Source organism: Apostichopus japonicus, chromosome 12, assembly GCF_037975245.1.
Source record: "Apostichopus japonicus isolate 1M-3 chromosome 12, ASM3797524v1, whole genome shotgun sequence".
Taxonomy (NCBI): domain Eukaryota; kingdom Metazoa; phylum Echinodermata; class Holothuroidea; order Aspidochirotida; family Stichopodidae; genus Apostichopus; species Apostichopus japonicus.
In genome coordinates, this window is record NC_092572.1 from 24,236,587 (window position 1) to 24,252,381 (window position 15,795).

Here is a 15,795-nt window from a genome sequence, read left to right on the forward strand (position 1 = left end):
AAGCATGTTTAAGAGTGCTTTACAATGACAACAAAATGACAAAACCCTTAAAAAAAAATAATATGAAGAATAAAATTGACACAGCGTAAATATTAATATAAAAAATATATAAATATATAAAAACGAAGGAATAATTTTAAAAATAATAATCCCAAGGAAACCTTTGTTCTTATTTGTGAAAATCGGAAAACACCCCCAACCTCCCATTAACTCACTCCCTTCCCCACCCATGATAATTTAACAGCAAGTTGATATAGAGGACATGTAATAATAACATTCTACAAGATCAATCCAAGTACAGCAATGAAAATAAGAACTGGCCTTGCACTTAGTAGACATCAACAAAATAATGCAAGATGGTTTTTCTAAAAGATTGGTTGCTTAATACCAGTATTTGACAAAAGCAACAGTTCAGAAGCTACTTCTCCGCTCATAAATATGTACGTTCCAGGAGCCTGTCGGTACTTACGATATTTAGGAGTGATTCTGAAGACTACTTCAGAAGCCAGATGACATGACTGAAGCGGGTTCAAAGTGGGAGATCAAGACTTCAAATGAAAATTCTGCTGGTAAAACACTTCCAAGGCAAGCTATTTTTTCACAGAGTATTAATTACCAGTACTTTTACAGGGTAACCTGTACTTTGTACATACTGTAACGCTAACTCAGTCTAAGATTCTGGGGCGTCCAAATATTCCCTGCTGAGGACTGGTGGTGGTATGGAAACAAATGCGGCTTGGATGGTTGTATGTTAGTAACGACGAGCCTTAAATCTCGCTATTACATGCAAAAGATATAACACATAGATAAACGAGTAAAGAACAAGTGCTGTGTAGATTTCGCAATCTATTACTATAAACAGCCACGGTACAAACAATACATCGGCACGAAGCCCTCAAAAATAGGTAGAAAACATGCACTTAACGATAATGGTCACAAACGAGGTCTCAATACCGAAGTAGAGTCCTATAACGATACGTACAAAAGTGTATAAAAGACGAATACAAGACAGATACAAGTACGACCACAATGGTCGGAGCCAGGGCTACTACCGAACCGAACGATTCAGATCGGGAGCGAAGACTGGTCACAATTCTTGAGGTCTGCTTCAGCTGAGCTGGTGAGCAGACATCACGTGACCTGTAATTATTACGTAATGTAGCCTACGACAAATAGAGGGCGACATATATGATGACCAACGGCATCACACTATCCCCTTCTCAGTCCTTAACTTGTCCCCAAGTTATGAAAACAATATAGTAAGGATCGCTAATTAGACACAAATCTAAAATCATAAACATACTAATACAAAAAGAAATCCAAATACATGAATACGTATAAAAGCAAAGTATAGCTAATAGTGCCTGCCATGCACGAGAGCCTATACACACAATAACATTTGATAATAACTCTTAATATGGGTTCAGAACTAACGTTTGGGATAAAAACGTATCACATGTCAATCTGTACCGACTAAAAAAATATGTCCTAGCTCGACTGCGAAAGAAGAAAGTTACGCAATACGAGAGTAATAGAAGAGTAATATGACCTTACATGCACGTGTTCATACCCTAAAGGAATAACGCGGCTCGCGCGAAAGTGCAATTTGGACTCATGTGAGGTCACATTCCAGATACAACTGATAAAAGTAAAAACAACTTACGGTGCCGTACATAGATATATAAATACATGAAAACAATCCAAGTGAATCAAAACATAACACTCTTGATGTAACACAGAGATCCAAACCACAAAATAAATTGATAGGAAGTCCGCATCAAAATATGAAATGTCCACAAGATTTCCAAAGTAAAAAGATATCATAACGAAACCGGAGGTCCGCATCAAAAGGTGAAATGTCCATAATAATAAGGTGAAATGTCCATAATATTTCCACAGTAAAAATATATAATAAAGAAACACGTTATTTAACACAAAAGTCCTGATCGAGGGCATCTCTATGGATTAACGGTAAGTCAACAGTTCCCTGGTCTTTGGGGGCAGTTCGAATTCCTCCTTCTCCGTGGTAAGCACTGTACCATCTGGGTATTGAACCGTATGTTATTCCTTCCTGTAAATAACTCCAAGACCAAGGTGTTTTACTTCCGCGTTGATGATGAGTGGAATCCTTGAAGTAACCATCAGGTTCCGCAGACGGGTCAAAACTAAATATAATTCTACTCGTTGCTTACGTAACGCTTACGTAACCACGAGGCCTCACCAACTCTGTTGGTCTCAACACTCTCTCCAGATGCTAAGCACAATTTAAGACGATCGTGGTGAACGACCTTCGGCCTCGATCGTTCCGACTGTTTTATACGATAAGTTACATCGGATAACTTATTAACTATTAAATATGGGCCTTCCCAATATCTTTGCAACTTAGGAGACAGTCCCTTTTTCTTACTGGGGTTATACAGCCAAACTTTATCACCGACGTTATAATTTTTGGCATTGCTAAGCCTATCATAGGACTTCTTCTGCCTTTCAACTGAAGCATTTGTTTCGATTCTAGCCATTTCATGAACCGTCCTAAGTTTTTCTTCCAATTTACTTACATAGCTAATACTTGAACTAATTTCAACATGGGGAGGGGGTACCAGGAGATCAACTGGGAGATTCATCTCCCTTCCTAACATCATTACACTGGGTGTCTCTCCCGTGGTCTCGTGAACAGAGGAGCGGTACGCCATGGTAACATGGGGCAACCATTCATCCCAATCACGTTGGTTTTCCGAAACAACGGCCGATAACATTGCCTCTAAGGTTCTGTTAAAACGCTCCACCATGCCATCAGATTGGGGGTGAAAGGCTGTGGTACGAGTTTTATCAATACCAAGGAGCTGTGCTAATTCTTTAAACAAATTTGACTTGAAATTTCGGCCCTGGTCAGTATGCAACTGTAGGGGAACACCGAACCTCAACACAAACTGTTCTACAAAGACTCTGGCCACAGTAACTGCCTCCTGGTTTGGGATCGCATAAGCCTCGGTCCACTTAGTAAAGTAGTCCGCTACACACAAAATATATCTATTTCCCGTGTCGGTAACTGGTAAGGGTCCCAATATATCCATGGCCACTCTTTCCATGGGGGCTCCTACCACGTACTTTTGCATACGTGCTCTATGAGATTTAATTGGACCCTTCCTTGAAGAGCATTTTTCACATTGCCGACACCATCTCTCTATATCCTTATGATATCCAGCCCAGTAAAATCTAGATTGGACTCTCCTCATAGTTTTCTTAACACCTAGGTGACCAGCTGTGGCATTACTATGTAACAAAGACATTACCTCATTACGCATGCTTCTAGCCACCACTAATTTCAAGGAGATCTCATTCCCCGACTCAGATTCCCATTTTCGATAAAGAATACCGTTTCTGAGACATAAGACCTTCCACATACCCCAGTAAGTTTTCAAAGTCTTGTTCTCAGCTGAAATCAGCGACCACTGTGGCCTTTCTTTGGAAATAAGCATCCAGCCTATGATTCGACTGATGTCGTTATCACCCTGCTGCGCCTTCTTAATGTCTTCTACAGACCACTGGTCCACCCAAGCACCATCTAGCTCTAGCCTGGGAGCAACTATCTCTGGCACAACCTGTCCATTATCTTTTCCACTTTGAGTTGGACTTTCTACTGATGTAGCGGGGTCCATCCCCTTCTCAGCATCTGTCCTAATTTCGTCCAGCCTACCAGTTTGACTCCCACCCTGTTTAGTTTTACTACGGGTTACAACCGTGCATACGTGGGTGTCAAGGGTACCCCCACTTTCACTGAGTTGTCGTCCAGTAAGATTACCCCCAGTATCTTCTACTGTACTTAATTCCGTTTCCTCTAAACGGAGGCAATACCTACAATCTACGCACGGGCGTCGGGAAAGCGCATCTGCATTCCCGTGTTTACTTCCTGGACGGTGCTGAATTTCGTAGTTATAAGTGCCCAGCATTTCAAGCCATCGCGCAATCTGCCCCTCGGGTTGTTTAAAATTAAGTAACCACCTCAAAGCCCCATGGTCAGTTCGCACAAGAAATTCAGCACCATACAGATAATGGTGAAAGTGTTTAATTGATGCTACAATAGCGTACAACTCTTTTCTTGTTACGCAATACCTTCGTTCAGCCTTACTAAACGATTTACTAAAATATGCGATTACTCTTTCTTCTCCTCCCTGGATTTGAGAGAGAACACTTCCCAAGCTTTCATTGCTTGCATCTGTGTCAAGAATATACTTGTCACTGGGGGTGGGGAAGGCTAATATAGGAGTAGTGGTTAGGGCTACCTTCAAGGCGTTAAATGCTTCTTCGCATTCCTCATTCCACAGAAATCTTTTTCCCTTTTCTGTCAAACGATGTAAAGGACGTGCAATAAGAGTGAAGTTTTTAACAAACTTCCTGTAATAAGAACATAAACCTACAAATCCTCTCACGTCACGAACACAATTTGGCCTTGGCCAATTTTTAACAACAGCCACCTTTGACGGATCAGTCGAAACTCCGTCCTTGCTAACTACGTGTCCAAGAAACTCCACTTTTTGTTTGAAAAGAAAACATTTCTTAGGCGACAGTTTCAGTCCCGCTAATTTGAACCTCGTAAAAACATCATCTATGGCAGCAATGTGTTCCTCGAAATTCTTTCCAAAAATAATTACATCGTCTAGATAGACTAAACATGTTTGCCACTGCAAACCAGATAAAATTTTCTCCATCAATCTTTCAAAGGTGGCTGGTGCATTGCAAAGCCCGAACGGCATGACACAAAATTGATATAGACCACTGTGGGTGATAAAAGCGGTCTTTTCCCTATCAGACTCGTCCATTTCGACCTGCCAGTAGCCACTCGCTAGGTCGAGGGTCGTAAACCAAGTGGAGCCATTAAGACTATCTAAGGAGTCATCGATTCTAGGGATAGGGTAGCTATCTTTAGTGGTAATATCGTTAAGCCTACGATAATCTACACAAAAACGAGTTGAACCATCTTTCTTTTTAACTAATACAACTGGAGACGCCCATGGGCTAGATGAAGGTTCAATCACCCCCCGCTTTAACATATCTGAAACCTCGTTAGCCGCATCCTCTCTTTTATTCAGAGGCAGTCTTCTAGCATGTTGTTTAATAGGGGCCACCTCTTTAGTTGGAATTTTGTGTTTCACAATACCAGTCCTTCCTAAATCCTCCTTACATTTTGCAAAAATACTCTCATGCTTCAGAAGAAGCCTCCTAACTAAAGCTTTTTGATTTTCATCAAGTGATCCCTCCAAAGAGTTGTACAGCCCTAAAATGTGATGTGGTAAGTCAGTGACTCCCCCACCCTCATTGGAAGTGTCACCCTCCGTGTTTTGTACCGATAAAACTTCCTCTACAGGATCACACGTGGCCGCCGTAACTCCTTCATACACCGTGACCGGCACTGAATCTACATTAATCATGCGGATTGGTACCACGTGACTCTGGGGATTAACCACAGCTTTAGCTACCATAATCGAGTGTTTCTTTACAAAACTTTCACAAGGCTCTACAATAAACTCTGTTCCGTCTAATTTATTGACAAGTTTACCTGGTACTACAATTTCCTGGCCTGGACTTATGCAGACTGTCTCAGCTACCGTGATTCTATTCACTACGTTACTAGGGGCATTCAATCTCTCGTTGCCGAAACATTGAACCACAATATTCCCAATTTTTATCTGACCAAGGCCTAGATCTATTTGGCACTTGTATTTTGCGAGGAAATCACACCCTAATATGAAATCAGAAGATATGTCTGCCACCCACACCGGGTGGCTCGCCGAAAAATCTCCCATCTTCAATGAAAAATTACCACAACCGAACAACGGTATACTTCGATCATCGGCCATAACCAAGTCCTCTCCAGTTCTCTCTAACTTTGGCCGTGCACTCTGAACAATTTCCTGATACATACTACGTTTCACCACACAAATATTTGCACCCGTATCAATCAAGCTATCTAAAGTCCTACCATGGATTTGTATTCTTGCGTACAATCCATCTCTATTATTCTTTTCACTAAGTGACGTAACAAAGGGCCTTTTGGGACCACTAGCCGACTCATGGCCCGCTGAACCGGCTTTTACTAGTTTCCCGAGTTATGACTTGTCCCATTGTTATCAGATACTTTAGGTTTTGGACAATTACGAGCAAAATGCCCAACTTCTTTGCAGTTGTAACATTTGTTGTCCTTGATCATATTCTTACCCTCTCTTTTACGAGGCTTTTCCGAATTCCCATGGCTCTTCTCTAACGATTTAAAACATTCCTGAATTTTAGCTACCATTTTCTCTACAACTTGGTCTAAATTACTCTGTACCTCTTTCGCCAGTTTCTGGTCAGTATCAGGGGGGCCTGACACAGCTCTAACTAACCTTCTACTATTTCTCTGATTTTCAGCCTGTTGAAACGTCTCAAATTCAATTGCTGTTTTTACTGCGCTGTCCAAACACTTTGGGCGAGACTGATATATTCCCCATCGCATGTCAGTATCAGCCAGCGCATCAATAAAATGATCTTTTGCCAAGGTCTCTTGTAGATCATACTTAGCTTCAGGGTAGGCTAATATAACCAATCTCCGGACTGACTGCGCTAATTCTGGAAGGTTTTCACCTTTCTTTCTTTGTTTATTCTTTAACTGAGCACGGAATAATTCCGTTTGATTTTGTGACCCAAAACGTTTGGACAGGGCGGCAACAAGCGAATCGTAATTACGACGCATCGAGGTATCAAGGTCGCCTAATACTGACAGCGCTTCACCTCTTAAGGAAGTGGCAAGATGCATTCCTTTAGAAAGGGGATCCCATCTATTCATTTCTGCTATCAATTCAAACTGTACAATGTAATCATTCCACTCACTACTCCCGTCAAATGCTACGGGGCGTACTTCCGTTCTCTTTGGGTATATACGGGAATCTGAGGGAGGTACAGGCAAATCATTAGAATGGTATCTAACGGGCGGGGAATATTCCCCCAACTGCACATTTCTATCCGAGTTGTTGACAACTTGTCTATCATTAAGTTGATCATCTTCAATTCTCCTATAACTTCTACCAGCCTCCCTATTCACATAATGGCCAGCTCCATGGCGACTTACGGAGGGACGGTGGTCCAAGTCGTAACCATAATTATTACATTTACGCCATTCGCCTACACTAGGATAACGTTTCTTATCGTCTGCTCTATCTAACCCCTCTAGAACTGACCTAGAATTACCTGCACCACTGATCAAATATTTATCTCTATACACTGTATCCTCACTAGGGTAACGGATCCTAGAGAGGGAATCACCCCTCGAAATTCCACTTGGCCCCGGGCCAGTTACACCACCCCATGGCATACTGTCAGTCCCAGACTGACGAATTTCGTAACGCGCAGCCCTTGGCTGCAAGTCCTCCACCCCATATTGGGTCGCATTTCTTGTATCAATTTCCCTGGAACCTCGTCCAGGTACGCCCCCTAGTGGCATATGATCAGCCCTAGACTGAAATAAATTGTACGCTGCAGTCCCTGACTGCGAATGCCTGACCCCCGTATGGGCGGGACTTGACGTGTCCCTTTCTCTATCCGATAAACCATCACCAAAATTGATCAACGGTGCATTCTCCCTATTAGACACAGTTCTACTTAAACCATTTCCCAGATCAAGTTTAACTACACTATTTGAAATAAAATTACGAGGGCATTCAGTAGGGGGCACATTTGCCCTCCTCTCACTCACACCATCGTCCACATGCCTGGGCTGCTGGTTTCTTTCTCTCCCCTCAAAATCACGAGAAACCCTCATACGTATGTCACCCGTCACAGACGGAGACCTAGCAGCCCCGAAGTTTGGTTCGCTATAACGCATAGGCCCATTTAAGTAATGATTACGAGAATTTGAAAAATACTCACGTGGTAGCGTACTGCCATCCAAGCCGCCGTCGCTGGGGACGCACTCATCTACCACCATCCAATCCTGATTACACAAAACATTCCCATTCTGAATCTCACTAAGTGTGGGTTCTTCGCGAACTCTGTTTTCAAACTGTGAGCCCGAACAGGGTGTAACACTCTGTTCCCTACAGGAAACCAGTTCCTGCCTTGACACACAGGTGTCCGAATCAAAGCTAATTAAATCATTCATGCTCAACAGAAAACAGAATCCGATCGCTTGCCACCAATGTAACGCTAACTCAGTCTAAGATTCTGGGGCGTCCAAATATTCCCTGCTGAGGACTGGTGGTGGTATGGAAACAAATGCGGCTTGGATGGTTGTATGTTAGTAACGACGAGCCTTAAATCTCGCTATTACATGCAAAAGATATAACACATAGATAAACGAGTAAAGAACAAGTGCTGTGTAGATTTCGCAATCTATTACTATAAACAGCCACGGTACAAACAATACATCGGCACGAAGCCCTCAAAAATAGGTAGAAAACATGCACTTAACGATAATGGTCACAAACGAGGTCTCAATACCGAAGTAGAGTCCTATAACGATACGTACAAAAGTGTATAAAAGACGAATACAAGACAGATACAAGTACGACCACAATGGTCGGAGCCAGGGCTACTACCGAACCGAACGATTCAGATCGGGAGCGAAGACTGGTCACAATTCTTGAGGTCTGCTTCAGCTGAGCTGGTGAGCAGACATCACGTGACCTGTAATTATTACGTAATGTAGCCTACGACAAATAGAGGGCGACATATATGATGACCAACGGCATCACAATACACTGTGCAATATGTCCTTAAGCTCAAATTTATGCACAAAACTAAGCCTTTTACAGTTATTAACCTCTTTTGAAAACATGATTGTTATAATATACATATATATATATATATATATATATATATATATATATATATATATATATATATATATATATATATATATATATATATATATCACATTAATATAACATATAGTTCTGCACCAGTTGTATTGAACACTACAATGCTATTACTGAACTTTATATACTACGTGCATGTACACATATGTTTATATATAAATTTCTGATTTTAGAATTTAATTTAGCTTTTAATAAATTTGTGTTAATCACTGTAGTTATGGTAACAGACATTACAAGGCGGGTTTCAGTGATATCTGGGAGCCTCGATAGTTCTGATCATTAAAGACCTTTCGAATTATTCAAAGAAACGAATCAACTTCCCTGCAGCAATGAACATCATCAGCCATGCCAGAGTATCAGATAATGGTCACCCGAAGTACATTATTTCCATTCATCTTCTCTCACTAAGCTATATATAACAGGGTTTGGATTACCTGTCTGCTTACAACAATAGCACTCTATCATGTGTTGAATAAACATGGTAATGTATTTAACACTGTACACCCGTCGTTATATCGTCGCTATATATGGCCCATGACCATCCCTCCTTCTCATTCTACCACCCGAAGTGTCTCAAAGCATTTTCATTCCGTGGACTTTATTTATCCATCGGTATCTACATTAATAGTGTGTTTTTCTTTCTCTTTGTCGAGATTGAACTTTCAACTTTGGCCAGGTTACAGCTCAAGTCTCAATTAAACATTTTACCTTTACGACCTTAGTTAATATCTTAAAATGTCAATTTTGTTGGATTCTCAATCACTACAAAATAAACTCACCAATACTTAGAAAGAGTCGTAAAAATAAAACTTACTGGAAAGCAGAAAATGTCAAAATAGCTAATTGTAGGATCCTAATTTTTTTCTTTTTTTCCCTTTTTTTTTCTTTTTTTTTTTCCCTTTTTGTACCATAATACAGAACCTTCAATTGCAGAAACAAAACGTATAGAAGACCATGCTAAATGGCAATACCAAGTGCTCTAGGAAAATTGACAAAATCCAACAGCAAGAGTGCGATTGTTACGAGGAGAAAGGGAGGTGGGAAAGAAATCGGAGAATATTAATTAGTGATATATTGATAATTAGCACCAGAGAGTATCTTGTCTGCATACATAATACAGATATAATGCCTTGTATTATAACCACAAATATTTCTGACGCCCTGTGCACAAATATCGTTCCATGCTACTTCATGCGTATAAATCTGTAGGGATCACAAATTGACACACTTCTGTAGTTCAAAACCAGACAACTAGAAGTAAATCTCACAGACTAAAATTTGCTTTGCCCTTTTTTCCCAATTTCATTGTGTTATGAAGGTAAAATAAATGACTTTACTATTCAAAAGGTTATCGTAATTTTCTTCAGCAACAATGCTGTATAGAGCGCCGCACTGTCCATAGAAAGTAGTACCATATTCGTGATGCCCGTAAAAACCCTTAACACCCCCCCCCCCCCCACACACACACACACACAGGTTCTTTCTATGCCATTCAGAAAATGACAAATTTGTAAATTATGTAAATGGTTGCAAATTTTGCAAGATTTATTAACAATGAGACTAGCACCCCCCCCCCAAAAAATAGTGCATGGTTGGTTTATTCTTGTTTACGACAGACTGGATGACAGTTAGGCTATACGGCTGTATGACTGCAGTCAGGCGGAAGATACGGGAACCTAAATTGAATCAGGCTTCTGCAGCAGCGAACTACACAGAGACGCACACTTCATTTAGCTAGTGGTGTACTTATTAAATTTTAGCAATATTGAATGTTTCACATGTAATACCCAGTCACTAAGTGAAGTAAATTATGAAGAAATCAAACTGATGTAATTTTATAATCCTTGATTGGTGGATCCATCGAAAAAAAATATTCCCTAATCGATAACGTCTACTACTTTTGTACCATTTTGGGGGGGGGGGGGGGGGGGGGGGTGGTTATGGGGAGTTCCTTATGCAATCAGATATATGCTTGACATTTGTTATAACACCAGACAGATCTCTGTAATTAATGGGTAGAGAATTTACTTCCACTTGAGACGACTAGCGTACTAATGGACACATCATCGTCAGTTTGTACGAACATAAGACAGGCACAAGGAGGATGCCACCTGAGGGATAATGTCAAAGGTCATATGATCTGTCCTCACACTTTCACCGGCCTGAAGGGAAGTTACTCTTCAACGCTAACCACAGCCACTGTATGCAAACGTGTGGGGAATTCAGGTATTAAGAGCAAAGTGCAGAAGATTTGGAATCATCAAAAAACATAAATGAACTCATTTCTCCCTCCTCCTCTTCTCCTCCTCACCTCCCCCCTCCTCCAATTCCCTTCCACCCTAAAATAAAATTGCTACAAATGCAAAGTCATTATTTTCTATACAACTTGGTAAATTATGATTCACACCTTTTTTAAGCCCAGGTCATTTTTTGTATGAAAATAGACCAATAGTCCAATTAATATTGATTTTTCTTTTCATAATATTTACCTACTTGTAATGATTTCTCACACGTTCCTTTCTTACTGACTTTGCAAAGTGGGGGTGGGGAGGAGGGAGGGGTTGGTTTTCAAAGTGGGGGTGGGGAGTAGGGAGGTCCAGGTTGGTTGGATGCAGAAAATAGTGTGTGACAAAATATGATAGAATTAGCCATAACTTAAGTGTTGTATGCTTGTCAAGACTAATTTAACATCAAATTAAATGTGATTTTAAATAGTTTTATTTACATGCACATTTTCATTATATGATGTATCTCTGAAGTTTATTTGTAGTTGATAAGCTACCTAGGTGTTTCCCCTGCATCGCTCATTTTCCAGTTCAAACCAGCAGAATAAATCCCTGTGAATCAGAAAAATAGATTTTTAACAGAATCATCGGCCCAAAGCTTTAAACCGTCTATAAATTTACCCGTACCTTCTGAAACTGGAGACCGACTCGAGTGAGAGAAGAAAAAAAGAAAAAAAAACGTTAAAAAATTTTCAGCTGCAATCATGCGAGATGTTCCCAACAGTGGGTGTAAAGAAATCTGAGGGCTTTACGTTACTGGTTTTAATATTAAATATCTGTGCATTTTCACAATATTCCATCCAGGGAAAGCTTTAGCTCATTTGCCTGCTAATGATTATCTTTCTAATATTAGAGACTGAATTGCTAAGTTTAGACGACTCGGGGCGGTCTCCTGGGATAGTTTTATCACAGACTGCACGGCAAGCCACCGAAAGCCTGTTTTCACCGTACAGCTCTAGGGCACATTCCTAGTAGTAATGAAAATTATCTGCCGTGATATTAAAATCAATTTTCGTTCCGACAACTGTTGGAACGAAGTCGAAGATTGCCGGGATTTGTCAAACACACGAGAGCGAGGAGAGGAAGAGAGCACGTTTGAAGAAACGGAAATATTTCGATAATCAGCCAGCCAGAGCTATGTAGTCGAGGTTTGGGGCTTAATATTATTACAAGACCATTGTGTCCCATGCGCTAATTTGTTGATGGGGGAATAGGCTCATATTTTTTTCTCTTTGAAGTTTGATAAGCACATCTTTGCAGGCAATCGTAAATAAATAAGACCTTGCAGGTCTACTGCTGTAGCAGAATGGCCTTGGATTTTTTCTGTTTTTTTTTTCTTCTCTTATTTCTTTCTACTAATATTTGTTTAATATTCTGTACCAGGCATTGTAAAAGGAGAGTTGAAAACATTCTACCGATGCTGTGTTTGAGGAGGACTTGTGAGTGCTGAATGGAAAATAAATTATGAACAGGAAGTCTTTAATTGCTGGCTTACAAGAGTACTTAAAGGTCAGTTTTGTAGCACCAGCAGCATTATAGCAAAAAGAGCAACATGGCCACATTGCAGCAACAGAAATGGGACCTCAAAGGACATCCCACATTGCCCCTGCAACTATGGTTTGGGCGTGAGTGAGAATTCCCCGCCCCCTTCACACCCCCCACAATTGGCACTTCTGGATACTTAAGATATGGCATTCTCATGCTTTCTCTGTTGAGGACGGGGCTTAGTTTGGCGAGTATAGGGGAAAGACTCGTGCTGAACCGCAAAAATGATGGAACAAAATGGATGAAAAAAAATTCTGATTTTAAAACTTGTCTTCCAACCAATTGGTGGTCCCATTTTTCTGTCTGGGAGATCGGATCAGCCTATAGTTATGCCACTGGGGTACTACTTACACATAAGAGCAAATTTATAACTGGTCCCTTCAGTTGAAGTTCAAGTCAGTCATTACCTATAACTTTGCTGAGATGACTGGAGCCATTGGTCAACAGACTTGAGTCATTTTATTATCTCTTGATGACAAACTTGTGTCACTTTTACCTTGAAAACTCAGTGACTCATTTAAAAATCAAATGTTAGCTGGGAGGGTTTACTGTTGTCATCATGTCAGTAAACAATGTGTCAAATTACTGAAACATTGAACTCCCCAATTCAACAAAACTGGGAGTAATTCATGAGGGCTAACCCTTGCAGGGACTTGTAGAGCTCTATTTTTGACATGATCAATATATTCATAAATATTTATGAGCAAAACTTACAACCTTTGACCTTGTGTTGAGAAAACCAAAACTTTAAGTTTTCCTGTTGATCATTTACTTTTTTAATTAAATAAACTTGTTTTTCAACATCTTCTGCCTCTATTAATTCTCTGTAATTAAATATCAAAGTAAATTTACAATATCAAGTATATACTGTATGTATATATATATATATATATATATAGTTATATATATATATATATATATATTCAAAATGTGTCTCCCTTCAAACAGCTTCAATATTTTGTGTTTTATTGGCAATTGTACCAATTTTAACAAAGTTTTGTATTTCTCAAAATAAGATTGCAGTCAATGAAACTATAAAATTACACTTAAATTACAGATTTTTTTTTTTTTTTTACCAAATAAAGTTTTTAATGAGTAGGTTGGTAATCAATGACTTCATTCATTCCCTAATATTTCTTTGCCATTACAATTTTCCTTTTTTGTTGTTGTCATTTTAGCCATAAATCACCAGCTTGTCTGTGTGGGGGGGGGGGGGGGGGAGAGTTGATTGAGAATCAAAATTTATGGAAAGTTTACTCAAATTGTGAAATTAAACTTGACTGGTCAAGATAATGAGTGACATTGTTATAGGATTTTAGGATTTTTTGACATTCATCAGAGTCAACCCACACAGTTGTTTCATATTTCTATCAACAGATGTCAATTTACAAGTTAACCTCCTCTGATTTTGATGTATAAACTTGAGTGTATTATCTCCTTCACGTATATAAAAACGGCTCTCCGATACAAGCCAGCTTTTACCGATCTTTACACAAGTCTGTTTCATTCAGTTTGTGGTTGTCGTTGTTACCACCGTTGAGGATTTTATGACTCAAGTAGGAAGAAGACCTTAATGCATACATGTAATGAATCATAGCATTTCTGCCGAGCCCCGACGACGACGCGTACGATGTTTCTTTATCGTTAAAGGATATATTTTGTCCAACCTCTCAAAGCGTATAGTCCTCCTCGTGTCAATAGTGAACCCGCCCCCCCTGGGGAATGCTAACCGTGGCCGCTCAGCAAACTGGCTGATCAAAACGAATTAGGCCAAAGTCAATATCAGAGCCCAGTCCTGCTAAAAAACCTGAACTTGAGAAACATCCTTGGAGCAAATTATTCAGAGCCAACTTTAAAACAACAAAGAAAAAGATGTAAAAAACAGAGGCATAATATAACTCTAGCAGCAGAGCAACGGGGGGGGAATGTCAAATGACGAAGATGCTCTGAGGGGGAAGTGACAAAGAATATCAAGATGGACTGACAATTTGATTGTCTCTCTCTGATTGAAAGCAACATATGTGAAGTTCTTGATGTATTGAAGTTCCATGGGCAAAATAAAATCATCACAACAATAAGTTCCTCTTTATTTAAGTCACACACAGACACACACATAAAAACAAAAACAAAAACCGGTGGGTTTAATACGGAAAAGAAATAAGAGTATGGAGATATCTGCTCAAGGTTCGGAATTTGGAACAGCCAGAGGTCTAGATGTCGGTTGATGTAACGAGAAGTATTGTTACTGCACGTGCCAAGAAGACATTGTGAGACAGTACCTTACCTAGTTACACTTCTGAACATTGAAAAATTGTTTGAATTGCTATTATTTTTGAAAAGAGAGTTATAACATATTTTAACTTGAAAACATAAATTTTACATAATAATTTAACATGTTAACATGTTGAACATGTTAACATAGTTAACATGTTAAACTTGTTAACATACATAATTTTACATAATAATTTAACATATTAACATATATAGTTAACATGTTAACAAACATGTTTAACATATTAACATACATGCTAAGCATGTTAACATACATGTTTAACATGTTAAACACTGTCCTGTGAGCCTTCAGTATATAAACAGTAGTGTGAGCCTGGATATATGCACCGACAAAACTTTACCCAGTTAAATTCCGGTTTGGAAAGCTCTGCTAATACAAATTTATTTACATTTTCTACAAAAATTCAATATTTCAATTTTCTTTCATGAGGTATAAGCAAAGCAGATGTGCTTGATCAGAACAGAAATTTTCAAGATACATAATGAACAAATGTATTCCTGAGAATATCAACAATTACACATTTGTTTTCTTTAAATCCAGTTGTCAAAAGCTTATTATACACATGTTAACATATTTTATTATGTTGATATATATAATTTACATGTAACACATAACATGTTAACATCAATTATGCAACATGTTAACATATATTTTAACATGTAATATAATTTAAAGGGAGAGAGAGAAATGTCACAATTTCCTCACTTAATGTGTAGTCACTTTAATGACTACATTTTAAGTAGTCCTGGATGTTATTTATCTCACTTGATATTAAAAGATTGCAGTCACATAATCAATAGCATAAAACAATTAATAAAGTTGA

At 39.2% G+C, this 15,795-nt stretch overlaps 1 protein-coding gene across 6 annotated transcripts in view; it reads right to left on the bottom strand.

Annotated features, from left to right (window-relative positions):
* LOC139976947 (nephrin-like) overlaps nt 1–15,795 on the bottom strand; it is a 157,158-nt gene that overhangs the window by 108,920 nt on the left and 32,443 nt on the right. The gene's annotated exons all lie outside the window — the stretch shown is intronic.